The sequence below is a fragment of the Palaemon carinicauda genome, chromosome 13, assembly GCF_036898095.1.
Source record: "Palaemon carinicauda isolate YSFRI2023 chromosome 13, ASM3689809v2, whole genome shotgun sequence".
NCBI classification, from domain to species: Eukaryota; Metazoa; Arthropoda; class Malacostraca; order Decapoda; family Palaemonidae; genus Palaemon; species Palaemon carinicauda.
In genome coordinates this window covers 135,456,984-135,473,681 of record NC_090737.1, presented here as the reverse complement: position 1 = coordinate 135,473,681, position 16,698 = coordinate 135,456,984, and the positions used below count along the sequence as shown (strand labels likewise).

Genomic DNA, 16,698 nt, shown 5'->3' with positions numbered 1-16,698 from the left:
GTTTAAATCAAGAGTTTTTTTTCCACAACTTACCGTTACAATTCCTTATGTTATAGAGCTTTTGGAAATGTAGAGGCACAGGTTATTGTTATGTACATCTTTGGGTTTTATTTTCTTTGGCTAGCCCTTCCATCATTATACAGCTAAAGTCCTTGGTATATGGACATTAGCAAACTGTGGTAAATTTCATCTATGGTGCTGCTGTGAATTGCAGAAGAGAACTGCTATAAGTTTTACCATCCTCAAGCTGCAATGAGTAATGACAAATGTTAGATTACTGGAAAGAAGCATTAAAGGAATTTTTTGTCATACACACTTGAATATCAATACAAAAGAGGTTTGTTTCAAGTCCCTCATAGATTATCCATCCATTCTACTCTGTGGCATTCAACATATGATTATTGGATAAAAATTACAATAATGCAATTTTCTATGATCAAATTTATTACTTCAATATTTAACCTTTTCAAATATACAGTCTATTGTCCCATTTCCTCTTATCTAGTAGGCCCAAAGCAAATTTATAGTATAAACAAAACCTGGTAAGAGGCAACAAAAACTAAGGACTGCCTAAAAACTAGGGATAATTTTTTTCAGTTTTCTAGCTGTCAATTTCCTCATGGAAGTATAATGTTGCTAAAAGTAAACCTATATTTTCTTAAACCCAGCCATAGTCTTAGCAAGTTTCCTCTTTTAAACAAAGTGTCCAATATAGATGAGACCTTTTTCATCATTATCATGGTGGAAAATCTGACACCTCCATTTCACATACAGAATCCAGATCAATGAGAGCTTTTCCATCTACTCTATAATTGGGTCATGTCTTGTCAATCTTCTTGGCAGCCAAGGAATGCAAAGTTGACTTGGTTTGTTAGAGTGCCTTGGCTATTGACATCTTGCTCTATATTGCTTTCCTGAATAAATTCCACCTCCATCGGATGCCTTATTACAAATACACACACTAGTACCATATTTGGGAGACACCTCAATATTCACAAACACTTAAATACTGTAGTAAGCTTATTCAGTTCACAAATTAAAAAAGTAATAGTTAATAATTCACTATCATCATTAAAAACACAAATCATCCAAAGTTGGTATAAAATTGCTCATTGTGGTATCGAGGGAGAATACTGCCATCAGGCAAGCTTGCATTTTTCTAAAGCGTGATCATGATTGTCAATATACCGAATTTCTGATAGTTATTAATCTTTAAATTTTGTTAAAACAGAGAAAATATCATGCCATGTGCAAGGAAAACTCAATCAGCGGAGACTGTATTGGAGTAGAACTATCAGTCAAATAAGTTTCTTGAATGTTAATGCTTTAATAACCCAAGTGGTAAGAAATGGAATAAAGTATTGAACAGTGTATAGTATACATAAAATAAGGTATTCAAACATCAGATTAATTATTACAAGATATGGCAGAATGGAAATTATCTCGTTTTGATGTCTACTAATACTAATGCTTTCCAAGTGACCTGATATTCACGATAAGATTTCTTACAGCATTTTTGTTATCATGCAGTACCAGTTTGTGTTAAAAATTCTCAAAATTCCAGCCAAGTTATTTTTATTAACTTTTGGGTATTTTAATTTGTACTGTGGGTTAACCCTTTTACCCCCAAGCTATTTGGAACTTTCCAACCCTTAACCCCCAGGCGTTTTCTTTTTCAAGCACATTTTGTAATATATTTTTTTAAATTGCTCTAACAGCCTTAATTTTCATCATAGAGAGGTCAGGTTGGTCTCATTCTTTTGGAAAATGCCTGAAGTTTCTCATAAGATTATAAAAAATATGCAAAATATGTAAGTAGCAGTTTTTTGCAAGGACGTACCGGTATGTCTATGGGGGTAAAGGGATGAGTTTTGTGAAACGTACTAGTACATCCATTGGGGGTAAAAGGGTTACTCTAGTTCAATACAGATCATGGATTTGCTTAGACAATGACATCAGCTCTACTTGTTCCCTTTTTAAACAATTTGTTTTAAGGATATCTTAGTGATGCTTCTTATGGTAACATGTATTTTTACTGATATTTATAACTCTGGTGTTATTCTGAAGGAAAATTGTGTACAATTGACAGGAAGAGCCAAGATATTTTAGTCATATCCTGTTTAAAGTACCTGTCATTGATACAATTATATGCATAATTCAAATCGGGTCAATTACATATTTATCAAAAATACTTTATGGTCGCTTAATCTTATGTGGGAAATACTTTAATTTCTTTCATATTTGCCATTAGTAGCTTGCATTATCTTTATTATATTGTATTGGAATTTTTTCCTTATATTGTATATTGTAATGTAAAATAATATAAAAGTTGAAATATGAAAGACTGTTGAGCAAAAGTGTAATGACAAGTCTTCACAATTGTTTATACAGTACTAATGTATTATAGAATAAGTTGAAATGTTGCACTGTTGTAGCCTTTACTGTTACAACTTCATTTTGAATGCATAACAAATTAAAAAATTCAATCTTGGTATTCATTAACAAATACAGTGGAAACCAGTTGTCAAATTCTTTCCAGTTGTTAAATTCTTTACTTCACAAGTTAATAAATTCTTGAGAAAAGTATTCGGTTAACCTCATGGTACCTATTGTGTAGCACACTCCATTTCCATGCAGTGACCCCCCAGTTTGTACCAACAAATCACTTATGTTAATTTTCTCCCCTTATTATTTTGCATTTTGATATTCATACATACATCTCGGGGATTGAGAAGGTCAATGATAGTGTCAAGCCAAAAATATAAGTTGTGAGAACCATGGAAAAAACCCCAAAGATTACTGCAAAGTCCTCCTCATTGCCTTCCACTTCCATCAACTCCTCTTATGAATTTGTATTAATTTGATCAAAATTTTATCTGGATTTTATGTATGTAAGTGTTGTATTATAAACTTCATACAAGCATTTTCTATAAGATAATTTTGACGTCTGGAATGGATCAATTAAATTTTCATTCATTGAGAAGATGAGTATTTCTTCGTAACATATTGATGTTTGAACAACCATTTGGTATTAATAAAGTTTCAGGACTGGCATTCCACTGTATACCAATGTTTAAGATTGATGTGGATGTCTACTTTACTCATAGAACACAGTTAAAAGGGCTTTGACTGTAATGTAACAAGGTTGTGATGACAGGTGAAAAATTATGGGAAGCTTCTAACACTCTACGAGAGTAAAGCCCTGTCCACACGATCAAGCATGCCTGACGGGCAAACAGTGATACCAGACCACAGTAGGTAGTGAGAATGAGGGTTGATGAAGTCATAAGTGGGAAAACCACAGACAGGGATCTTGCAACAAACAGTGTTGCCAGATCCCTGTGTGGTTTTCCCGCTTCTGACCTCATCAACCCTCCTTCTCACTACCTACTGTGGTCTGGTATCACTGTTTGCCCGTGGGGCATGCTTGATCGTGTGGACAGGGCTTAAGAGCTGTCCAAGGCTTTCATTGCTTACTGTCAGTAGATAGTACATTACTCTGTTTAGACTAGAATATATATTTTTTTATTATGCCTTAACAGAAGTACAAGAGCTTTGATATTAATTATTTTATCTTTATTGTTAGTGTCCTTGTTTAAATGCCCTTTATTGTTGTATGCTTTAAAAAGATAAAAGTTACAAATCTTTATGACAGCACAGTATTGTTAATTGATCCAATGATGAAGGCTTGTACTTCAATAATAAATATTACCTCTCCAAAAAAACTAATTCCTTTTTCTCTCCATCTTGCATAGTCAAACCACTTGATCCTCCTAACTGAGTCCGTACTTTATCCAATAATGAAGGCTTGTACTTCTATATTAAAGGATATTTCCTCTCAAAAAAAAAAAAAAAAAACTAGTTCCTTTTTCTCTCCATCTTCCATAGTCAAACCACTTGATCCACCTAACCGAGTCCGTACTTTATCCAATGATGCAGGCTAGTACTTCGACAACAAAGGATATTTCCTACTAAAAAAAAAAATCTTCATCTTCCATAGTTATACCACATGATCCTCCTAACTGAGTCCGTACTTTATCCAATGATGAAGGTTTGTACTTCTGCATCAAAGGATATTTCCTTCCCCCCCCCAAAAAAAATATCTTATTTTTTTCTCATCTTCCATAGTCAAACCACTTGATATTCCCAAATGAGACCGTACTTTATCTAATGATGCAGGCTCGTACTTCTGTATCAAAGGATATTTCCTCCTTTAAAAAAGAAAAAAAGAAAAAAAGAAAAAAAAGAAAGGGGGGTTTTTTCTCTCCATTGTCTTTAGTGTGTGTGTGTGTGTGTGTGTAATCTGCTCCTTCGCCTGCTGACGCAAAGGGCCTTGGTTAGATTTCGCCAGTCGTCTCTATCTTGAGCTTTTAAAAAATTCAATACTTCTCCATCCATCATCTCCCACTTCACGCTTCATAGTCCTCAGTTATGTAGGCCTGGGTCTTCCAACTCTTCTAGTGCATTGTGGAGCCCTACCGCAATAACAAATTCTGCCGTTACTTGTCCAGTGCATGACAACGGCCTCATTCATGTCCTTTTCCATATCCATAAATTGGCCATAGTGATGGTGGGGTACTAGTATGATTTCTCACAGCAAACAAACCTAGTATGGGTGGTCCTGACTACTACAACTTGTTGATCATGGCATGTTTTGAGGGCCTCATAGTAACAGTGAGGGGGGGGGGAGCGAGTCACTCCGGGGTCACCAAAGTGACGAGCAGAGAGTAGGTTGTGACTCAAAAGTGGATGAAAGCAACCGAGTAACTTTATTACAGAACATCAGTTTATAAATACATCAATTCCAGGCAAGAAGGCCATAACATATACTGTAACAGGCTGTTTCCTGTTTAACCAACAACGGTGAGAAAAACAGACAAGTTGATTCAGGTCGTTATCAGTACGAGGGGAGAGCGAAGATACAAAGGAGACTACTGTATATACAAAAAAAGAGAAATGTCGTTACTATGTACGATTGTGTGACAACACAGTTCGTACAGGTCTTTGAGGGTTTCTGAGAGCCAAAGACGTGGTCTAAGACAGTGTCCTTGCCCTATCGAGGGGGTATCTCTGGGTTGGAAAACCCGGTGAGAACCCTCATAAAAGTCAGGACCTGCCAGAATGCATGTTCTGACTCTTGTTGCTCTCCTCCTGATGTTGTACTTGCAGCGAAGTCTCCATCTTCTATCCCCAAGAGCTCTTCTTGGGGTGAGTCGCGGACATTCCTCGAGTGGCTGGCTGTCTCCGTTCTTGTAGTTCTGGCAGCGAATTTTGGCAGAGTCTTGGAGTCTTTGGACTCCTTCCGAGGAAGGAGGTAAGACTCCAACATCGAAGGCCTGTGTGTTCTCCCCCTCCAGATCTCTGACTGAGGGGAACTCTCCGCGTGAAGAGAGGTTTCCTCCAACGGTGGAATGGAGGAGGGCCTTTTCTCACGCGATTCCCTTGGTGAAGGGGGGGGGGGGGTTGAGTACCCTCCTCATCAGACAGGAAGGGAGAGTATCCCTGGGGGAGATACTGGAGGGACTAGCCTTGATGGTCTGCTTGGAGTCAGCTTCACCTTCGGGGAAGTGACCGCGCTGGATTGGGCGTGTTGGTTGCATGCACGTAGGCGTGTGATGGCGCGTCAGTGAGTGCTGACGCGCTGGAGAATATTGGCACGCAGGAACTCGTTAATGTGCAGGTGAGTGCTGGCGTGCGGGATCGGTCTGGTGCACAGGAGAGATTTGGCACACAGGATCGGTCTGGTGCACAGTAGAGTGCTAGCGCATAGGTGAGTGTTGGCACGCGGGAGAGCGCTGGCGTGTAGGAGATCGTGGGCGTGTAGGAGATTGCCGACGCGCAGGAGAGCAATGGCGCGCAGAAGATCGTGGGCGCGCAGGTGACCGTGGGCGCGCAGGTGACCGTGGGCGCAAGGCGCGCAGGAGAGCAATGGCGCGTAGGCACATGATGTAGATACCGTCTATGAGGGCGAGCTGGTGAAGGGGCGCGCCAAAGCGCTGTAGAGCGCTGACCCGCAGTCTGTTGATGACAAGCTGCGGGCGAGCGTTGATGTCCTGTAGGTTGGCGAGCTGCAGGGCGATGGTGCACAGCTGTGCACTTTGGTAGAGTCTCAAGATGCTTTACCGGGAACAGGAACGGTGATGGAAGGTCGGCAGGTCTGAAAGGTGGATGGACAGGAACTGGGATGTGCCCTTTGTAAGGGCGAGCATCCACCGATGGGGATCGCGAACGATCCGAAGAGAGGTCCAGAACCGAGGTCACAGGACTAGTAGTAGGTGCAGTGACGGTCGAAGATCGAAGGTCAGATGACTGCAGCGGAGGCTACTCTGCAGGGGACGGCTGCAACGACGAAGCAGACGAACCAAAGAGGCGCCTCTTCAGCGATGGTGAAGGGAGACCTCTAAGGCGAAGTGGAGGGCGAGCTTTCCGACGAAGGCGCCCTCTAGGGGCCGTTGGATTAGCAAGCTGACCGTGCGCTGCAGCAGTCCTCCGAATAGGAGTCTCTATGAGTGAACTCCCCCGAGGGGGAAAAACACTCGCAGGAGAGACAGACAGACTTAAGTTTCCCTCTCGAAAGATGTTCAGGAACAGTTGAAAGTAAGTCGGCAGCAACCGCTGGAGAGTCTCTAGGGGCAGAGAAGTCAGATGACATCAAGTGTGACACCTCTGACACACTACAACGTCGACGAGGGCCAGAGGATCTACCTCTGACGGTGACAATGACTGCCGAGCAGAAGCACCCATACGGATGAACTGCAGCAAAGCTTCCTTGGAGGGCGGACCCAAGAGCCCCAAAGAGGACCAAGTCTGCAATAGAGGGGTTAGTGACAAGGACTCACCTGGGGGGTGAGAGGAGGGACCGCTTTGCTAGGGGAAGCAACACCATCTCTCGAGGACCGGGGTTGGCCGACATTAACTTTGTCTACGTTACTACTCGACGGTCTCTCGTAAGAGGCCGAATGAGCAGGAGCTTCGGAGGAGGGTCGGGAGACGGAAGAAGTGGCCTTGGGTTTTCCTCCCTTCGAAGGAACCTTCGAAGAAGAAATATCCCGCTTCGACTTCTTCCGCCGTTGCCCAAACCTCTCTCACTGGGAGGAAGACCACTCCCTACACTCATTGCACTTATTTACACTATCACACCGTTGACCTCTGCATATAGGACAATGGGTGTGATGATCTGTCTCCACCGTCAACATAAAAGTTCCACAAGGGCAGCCGGAGAGTCCAGGGCAGGTGCGCATGGTCACAGAAGTCAACTTCCCAAACACACACTAGAGAAAAGAAAAAGCAAAAAAAACAGATTAATGGCTGCCAAATAAGGAGAGGATGAAGAACGGCAACGTCCATTCACTATCTGAGCTGAGAGCAAAGTGAGCTCAATCACAGGTGAGTTTGGGGGGGCCGGTAGCAAGCTACCTTCCCCTACCCGCGTTAACTAGCGGTATGGGTAGTTAACCGTTGCTAAATTTTAATGGCTCATCATTTCAGCTACGCGTAAAGTAATATATACATACATACATACACCAAGGCACTTCCCCCAATTTTGGGGGGTAGCCAACATCAAACAAATGAAACAAAAAAGGGGACCTCTATTCTCTACATTCCTTCCAACCTGACAGGGGATTCAACCGAGTTCGGCTGGTACTGCTAGGGTGCCACAGCCCACCCTCCCCCATTATCCACCACAGATGAAGCTTCATAACGCTGAATCCCCTACTGCTGCTACCTCCGCGGTCATCCAAGGCACCGGAGGAAGCAGCAGGGCCTACCGGAGCTGCGTCACAATCGCTCGCCATTCATTCCTATTTCTAGCCCACTCTTGCCTCTCTCACATCTATCCTCCTATCACCCAGAGCTTCCTTCACTCCATCCATCCACCCAAACCTTGGCCTTCCTCTTATACTTCTCCCATCAACTCTTGCATTCATCACCTTCTTTAGCAGACAGCCATTTTCCATTCTCTCAACATGGCCAAACCACCTCAACACATTCATATCAACTCTAGCTGCTAACTCATTTCTTACACCCGTTCTCATCCTCACTACTTCGACCCTAAACCTATCTACTCGAGATACACCAGCCATACTCCTTAGACACTTCATCTCAAACACATCCAATTTCTGTCTCTCCGTCACTTTCATTCCCCACAACTCCGATCCATACATCACAGTTGGTACAATCACTTTCTCATACAGAACTCTCTTTACATTCATGCCCAACCCTCTATTTTTTACTACTCCCTTAACGTACTGTACCCCAACACTTTGTATCCTTCATTCACTCTCTGACGTACATCTGCTTCCACTTCACCATTTGCTGCAACAACAGACCCCTAGTACTTAAACTGATCCACCTCCACAAGTAACTCTCCATTCAACATGACATTCAACCTCGCACCACCTTCCCTTCTCGTACATCTCATAACCTTACTCTTAACCACATTAACTCTCAATTTCCTTCTCTCACACACCCTTCCAAATTCTGTCACTAATCGTCCAGGCTTCTCTTACGCGTCTGCAACCAGTACAGTATCATCCGCAAACAACAACTGATTTACCTTCCATTCATAGTCATTCTCGTCTACCAGTTTCAATCCTCGTCCAAGCACTCGAGCATTCACCTCTCTCACCACTCCATCAACATACAAGTTAAACAACCACAGCGACATCACACATCCCTGTCTCAGCCCCACTCTCACCGGAAACAAATACCGAAAGTAATACCCCTATTAAATAGCGTGGTTTGTATTCCAGTTATGGACCAAAGTCCTTTTCTTGATGGAATGCCATCAATGCCTAAGGATGGCTACAGTGCCCTTAGCTGCATTTTAATCTGTAAAAAAGTGTTTCATGTTCCCCATAAGACGACTAAATACTTTACCTGCTTATCTAGGGAAAGCAGATAATGCAGCTTCAATCTGGGTTTGCCCCCAGGTTAAATCAATGTCATCACCATTCTTCAACTTCCCACTAGATGAGAAGATGGAAAAGGATCAGAAGTCAGAATACCAGAGAAGAAAGTAGAGGTCGAGCGGATTCTTAGCCTTCAAGGAAGACCCCAAATGAGAAGAATCTCAATGGACTTTGCCTTCCCTCTCTTACCGTACTCCAACCAAACACTGGGAGGACATAGCGGTCACTCCTACTGCATGCAATATTTCTCCAAGAAGGGGAAAAAGAATGAGGATCCACAGAATTCTGCTCAAAGATTCCAATCGTACGGTAGGGAACACCTAGACAAGACTGCATGCACACACTCTGTATCTTAATTCGCCCAACCACACGACAATCTGCAAGTTAAAAGAAAAGGGGTAAAAAGACAAGTTTGTTAGCACCTACTCGGTGGCTGGAGTCAAAGTGGCTACTCAATGGGTCAGCAGGGAGGTGGGGCTTACCCAGTTATCTGCCAGTAACTACTGTCCCTACATCTCATTATGAATTTTACCAAATGAGTTTCAACCTTCGCTGAAATCGTACCGCCATTAAAGGATGATTTGTATTCATGTAGGAACAAATACACTTTATATATTATATCATGCATTGGTATAGTATAAAATATTTTAAACTACCTATACTTATTACTGTAATGGCACCAAAAATCTGGCAGCCCTAAGAAGAGATACAAAGACCAAGCCACATCAACTTTTAAAAAATGAAAGATACCACCAACTAGACTAACCTGGAAACCCATGCAGTCAACTATTTGGTCTGGAGAATGAGTATTAAGAATGGAATTGGTGTCCTGGTGCTGGTTTAAGAGGTGCATCTCGTCTTAAAAAGGCGCCATTGTTATACCAAAAACGAGGTCCACACAGCCATGAATACTCATCTGATATGTCCGATGTTTCCAATATGGTAAGATATAAAAGTCCAAGATTGGCCTCGAGAGCCCGAGCAATGCATACAGGCCGCGGCAGTAGTGGCAACATATCTGAAAAGTACTGTATTACACTAATGCTACATTTACCATATATTGAGGAACTTTAAATGACATCATTGGTAACAAAGGACTATTAGGCTATTACAGGGTATTACTTTCGGTGTAGCTGAATTGACGAGCCATTAAAGTTTAACGAGGGTTAACTACCCACACCGTTAATTAGCGAGGGGTAGGGGAGGGTAGTTTGCTACCGCTCCCCCTCACACACCTGTGATTTAGTTCACTTTGCTTGGAGGTAGGACTTCAAGGGGGATAGGGCTGGCGGGCAAGTTTGTATAAATAGCTAAGGTTTGTATAGTTAGGAAAAATACAAATTACAGTGAACCCTCGCTACTTCGCGGTTCGACAATCGCGGATTCACCACTTCGCGGGGTTTTCCCATAACCCATATATATATACATATCGCGGATTTTCCGGAAAATTCGAAAATACCGCGAAATCTGAAGATAACCAAATACGATATTTTGTTACCTGTAATTCCATTAATACTGTAATTAGTAATATCTGCTCTTACTGATTGTTCATTGCATTACATATGATATATAATTCAGCACAGAAAGAAATAAAACACGAAAAGAGAATGTGATCATACGATAATTCAGTACGTAGTAAAATTAAATCGAACATGAAACGCAAATCAGATGCAGTCATACCATATTAGAATGGTGTGTACTGTAATGGATGTGCTTCTTTTCCATGAATCTTTTGTATGTATACGTACGTAGTACAGTACTGCATCCAATAATATTCTTTGTTGCAAAAATCACATTTCGAATAAGCGTACGAGAGAGAGAGAGAGAGAGAGAGAGAGAGAGAGAGAGAGAGACGTAAAATAGCGTACGTAAATTTTTATTATTATTGTTATTATTATTATTATTGTTGTTGTTGTTAATAAAATTATTATTGTTATTATTATTAATCATTATTATTATTATTATTCCTGTACAGTATTATTATCATTATTTATTATTATTACGGTACTGTATTGTACTTAATCTACGTACGTTCAGTATGCGCGGGGGCATCTTCTATGAGTAACCAACGCGCCATAGTACTAAGACGGGTTGTGATTGGTTCAAGCGCTGATAGATGACGAATCAAAACTCAAGTTTTGTTATCTAGCCTGTGATTGGTGTTTTGCCCGCATCTTCTACCCGCAGCATCAAAGTTCTCGCGGGGCTGCATCGTTCACTTTCTCTTTCCGCGTATTGCTGAGTAGACGTTCTTAAGTTTGTGAAGTTTAATCTGTGCTGTGTGCGACTGTTTTAAGTTGAACTTTTTGTTGAACTTTCTGTTACAATGCCTCCCAAGCGTTCTGCTTCTAGTAAGGCTGGTAGTGAGCCTAAACGCCACCGAAGGATGATGACGATAGCTGAGAAGGTTACGCTTCTCGACATGTTAAAAGATGGTAGAAGTTACGCGGCCGCCGGCCGCCATTTTGGCATCAACGAATCCACCGTTCGCTACATCAAGAAGGACGAGGCGAACATTAGAAAGACTGCTGCAATCACCTTTAGCAGATCAGCGAAGCGAGTCGTTACAACACGTAATAAAACGATCGTACGCATGGAAGGTGCTTTAGCTGTGTGGATTGCCGACTGCCGGAAGAAGAACATAGCGTTGGATACGAACACCATCCAAACAAAGGCTTTGAGCTTATATGAGAATTTTGCTGCAAAGGAACCTAAAGAGGACGACGGCAACCATGCTGAAGATGATGATGATGCAGATGATCCTCAACCAGGGACATCCACTGATTCCCAGCCTCAGAAACGTTTTTCCGCAAGCAAAGGATGGTTCGCGAAGTTTCAGAAACGCTTCGCCCTGAAAAGCGTTTCCCTGCATGGGGAGTCTGCTTCCGCTGACACTGCCGCTGCTGAAACTTACGTGAACCAGACTTTCAAGAACATTATCGCTGAAGGTGGATACAAGCCGGAACAAGTCTTTAATATGGATGAAACCGGCTTGTTTTGGAAGAGAATGCCGTCGCGAACTTTCCTGTTCAAAGAGGAAGCCAAAGCCTCTGGCTTTAAGGCATTCAAGGATCGCGTTACCCTCGTGATGTGTGGCAATGCTGCTGGATTTTTGTTAAAGCCGGGGCTTATTTATAAGTCGAAAAATCCTCGCGCTTTGAAAAATAAAAATAAGAATCTCCTTCCCGTGTACTGGATGCATAATCAAAAAGCATGGATTACGAAGATGCTGACCTCCAACTGGTTCCACCAGTGTTTCATCCCGCAAGTCCATGAATATCTCTTAGAGAAGGGCTTGCCATTCAAGATCCTTCTCCTTATGGATAACGCTGGTGGACACGCAACTGACCTGTCGCGTGAGGGCGTTCAGGTTGAGTTCCTGCCACCCAACACCACGTCATTAATTCAACCAATGGACCAGGGGGTTATCAGGGCGTTCAAGGCCCTCTACACGAAGAATACCTTGGCGGACCTCGTTGCGTGTGTGGATGCTGCCCAAGATGACGAGGATGAAGACTTCAACTTGAAGGCGTACTGGCGGCAGTACACCATAGCCACGTGCCTGCAGAATATTCAAAAGGCACTTCAAGAGATGAAACCTGCAACCGTAAATGCGAGCTGGAAGAAGCTGTGGCCCGATATTGTTTACGACGACAAGGGATTTACTCCGTCGGAAATCCAACACTCTGCAATACGGAAATCTGTGCAGTTGGCTGCCATAATTGGGGGTGACGGGTTTGGCGACGTGACGACTGAAGACGTCGACGAGTTGTTGGACTGCCATTCCCAGCCCCTAACTGACGCAGACCTCGAAGACCTGACGAAATCGGCAAGTGAGGAAGAGAGTGAGGGTACCCAGGAAGAGACCCAAGAAAATGTCGAAGAAACGGGCTTAACATTAGAACGGCTTGCCAAGTTCTGCAACCATATGAAGGAGGCGAAAGAAATGTTACAAGAGTGGGACGAGGATATGGTTCGCTCGATACAATTCTGCAACAAGGTTGATGACATCACGACTCCCTACAGGATGCTCTTGGATCGAAAAAAGAAGCAGCGGCAACAACTTCCGATCACAATGTTTTTTCAGCCTCGCAAAAAAGAGCCAGTTCCTCCTGCTAGTACGCCTTCGGAAGAAATTGAAGAAGTTTCCCAGGAAGAAGTTGAAGAGGTGTCCCAGGAAAAGACACCTCCGTCTGAAGAGACGTAAAATACTATCATTGACTGCACAGTAGAACACATCATCAGCTTCATCATCATCATTTCTACTGTGCAGCAAATTCATCGCCATCGTCATTCAAGTTTTTCTTGAACTTCTTTCATGGTGAGTACAGTAACAATCTTTATTTTTTACTTTAACCTGTTTTATAGTTTAGTAATGTACGTACTGTATGCATTAAGTTAAAGGGAAGGTTTTAAAAGTCTACATGTTGTAACCTATCATATTTTTTTTGTTTAAAATTTACATTTACGTACGTAAAACAATCTCTCTCTCTCTCTCTCTCTCTCTCTCTCTCTCTCTCTCTCTCTCTCTCTCTCTCTCTCAAATTGTTTTCCTGCTTTGCTACGTACAAGTACTGTATAATTTATATTTGTAAGGTAACATATTTTGTAAATGCTTTTACTGTAAATACTGTATGTACTGTATCATTATTTATCACTATCATCATGCGCGTTAAATGCCTTGTTTGTTCTGAGCGTGGTTGTTTACTGAGTGTACACGCCGTCGTTTCAGGCGGCGTCATAAAGAAAAAGATTTCATTTGGAAGTCCTAAGAAAAATACGTAAACTAAAACATTGGTAATAAAAAAATCAACATACAGTACTGTATAATCAATATAATCAATGCAAAAACTAACCTATACGTACATATATGTGTACACTAAATGAGTTTGTTTCTTCATTATGATCAGAGATGAACGTAAACAAAACATTGGTTGCCATTTTTTATCGTGCTTTTTAGGTGTTTAGGAAACACATGATATAAAATCGCCTTTAATATTTGTGCCTGTTTTAGTTTAGGGTGCTGTAGTACATGCATTAAGTGTTCTGTACATTAAAGGGTGGTTTGTTAACAGTACTACGTACAAGGGAAGGTTTTAAAAGTCCGAATATACATGTTAAATAAATAGGTAAATATGCTGTCACTACTTCGCGGATTTTCACCTATCGCGCCCGCGTCTGGAACCTATCTACCGCGATAAACGAGGGTTCACTGTATCTACGAACTTGTCATTTGTTCATTAACTGGAATACAAACCACACTATCTATTAGGGGTGACTCACCCATTAGGAAGGGTGGACGTCCCTGTCAATCTGGCTTTTGGCTTTACCCAGGGGCTCCTTATCAGAGTATGTCAGTACTCAAAAATAAGGAGTCCCTGCACCTCGCGGACCCGGCCTACGCAAGCTGTGTCGAGACATATAGAAGTGTGACCGTTCAGGTAAAGTTATTCCGAGTCTTTTAGAAGGAAAAACTTTTGTAACCAATGCTTTCCCAATACCACCTCCCCAGGGTATGAGGACACAACAGTATTAGTTTTAATACTAGGTACACACAGGAGCATGGTTTACCTGCAGTGGTTTGAGGTCAGCTGTGCAGAGAACCCAGGATGCTGCTTTCCGTAAGAGAGGGGAGGACATAGAAAAGAATAAGAGCCAGTCAAACCTTTTCATTCACGCAGACTAAAACCACGTAACAATGCCCTCAACCTTCTGCTACTTGTCCAATAAGGAGCTTGAGGTCTTAAACCAGCTGTTGTGCAACCACCACAGGACCGATAGAGAACGTATCAAGTCTCCTGTGGGTCACGTCTTGCAGGTAGTGGCATGTGAATGTGGTCCGACGATTCCAAACCCCAGCTTGAAGAACCTGCGTCACTGAGAAGTTTCTCTTGAATGTCAGGGACGTAGCTCCGCCCGACATCATGAGCTCTGGGGCAACGTGAAGGAGGAGGGTCTGGATTCAATGCATGGTCTATGACCTTGCGAATCCATGCTGAGATGGTGTTCTTGGTGACCCTCCTCTTGGTCCTTCCTGTGCTGACGAATAGCGCAGGCACAAGAGGACGGGCTGCGGCTGTTCTCTTAAGGTACAGCCTCAAACTCTTTACTGGGCAGAGTAAGAGATGGTTTGGGTCATCTGTTACAGAACAAAGACTCGAAATCCAGAAGGAGTCGAATCGTGGATCCGCTACTCCCGGGTTCCGGGTCTTAGCAATAAACTCAGGGACGAATGTGCGATGTCGTATTAGAGACCATGAAGTTCACCGACTCGTTTGGCCGAAGCCAAAGCTAGCAGGAACACTGTCTTTACAAGTCAGGTGGTGATCTGTTGCCTGGTGTAATGGTTCATAGGGAGGTCTCTTAAGAAACCTAAGAACTCGAACCACGTTCCATGGGGTAGGTCTCACTTCAGACTGAGAGAAGTTAAGTTCATAACTCCGTATGAGTAAGTTCTAGCGATGAAGAAATGTCCATTCCTTTCAGTCTAAAGGCGAGGCTTAAGGCTGAGCGATAGCCTTTTACTGCCGAGACTGACAGGCGCATTTCTTCACGCAAATACACGAGGAACTCCGCTATTGCTGGAATAGTGGCATCGAGAGGAGAGATACCCCTTCCGACACCAACCACAGAAGACTTTCCACTTTGCCTGGTAGACTGCTGCTGATGACTTTTGCAGGTGTCCAGACATCCTAATCGCAACTTGTTGCAAAAATCCTCTATGAGAGGAGATGCTGGATAGTCTCCAGGTGTGAAGTCGTAGCGAAGCTACGGGTTTGTGGAATACGTTGGCATGTGGTTGAGTAGATTGTGTCGTGGAGGGAGTTCTCTTGGGGGCTCCGTTAGGAGTTGCAGAAGGTCCGGAAACCATTCTGCATGATGCCATAGCAGACCTATGAGGGTCATTGAAAGATTGACTGACGTTCTGGTCTTGTTGAGTACCCTCCACATCAGACAGAACAGGGGAAAGGCGTAAATGTCGATGTTGTCCGACCGTTGTTGGAATGCATCTTGCCAGAGAGCCTTGGGGTCTGGGACTGGGGAACAATACAACGGGAGCCTGAAGTTCAGTGGCGTTGCGAAGAGGTCCACTGTCTGAGAACCCCACAAAGTCAGGACTTTGTTGGCTACTAGATGATCCAAAGACCACTTGGTACTCACTATCCGAGATGCTCCGCTCAAGTTGTCGACGAGCACATTCCTTTTGCCCAGAATGAAGCGTGCCGATACTGGTATCGAGTGGATCTCGGCCGATCTCAGTATCTCTACTGCTAGGAACTGGGAACTAGACGGGCCAGTGATGAAAGGTGACCGAGAAGACGTAACCACGTTTGGGCTGAAAGTTCTTCTCGTCTGAGAAAATGTCTTGCAACCTTTCTCAGCTTTGTTATCCTGTCATCTGATGGGAAGTCTTTGTGGAGATTGGTGTCTTATAATCATGCCTAGGTATACAAGTCTGTGTAGGAAGCAGGGATGACTTCGAGATTTACAATGATCCCCAGATCTTGGCAAAGTCTCAGAAGTTTGTTTTGGTGTTGAAGAAGGGTTGACATCGAGTCTGCTAGGATTAGCCAGTCGTCCAGATAGCGGAGGAGACAGATGCCAATCCTGTGTGCCCAACATGACACTAGGTCAAACACTGGTAAAAATTTGAGGTGCTGTGGAAAGACCAAAGCACAGCACCTTGAACTGGTACTACCTGTTGTCTAGGCTGAATCTTAAGTACTTCCTTGAAGACAGATGGACTGGGATCTGGAAGTACGTGTCCTTTAGGTCCAATGTACAC

The 16,698-nt window shown here is 43.0% G+C and overlaps 1 long non-coding RNA gene across 3 annotated transcripts in view; it reads right to left on the bottom strand.

The window, feature by feature from the left end:
- LOC137652473 (uncharacterized) overlaps positions 1-16,698 on the bottom strand; it is a 32,525-nt gene that overhangs the window by 8,995 nt on the left and 6,832 nt on the right. For all 3 annotated transcript variants that reach the window (XR_011046319.1, XR_011046320.1, XR_011046318.1), the window contains exons 2-3: positions 9,679-9,930; positions 34-247 (exon numbers count right to left, since the gene is read on the bottom strand). This is a non-coding gene — a long non-coding RNA (uncharacterized lncRNA). The remainder of the gene's footprint in view (positions 1-33; positions 248-9,678; positions 9,931-16,698) is intronic.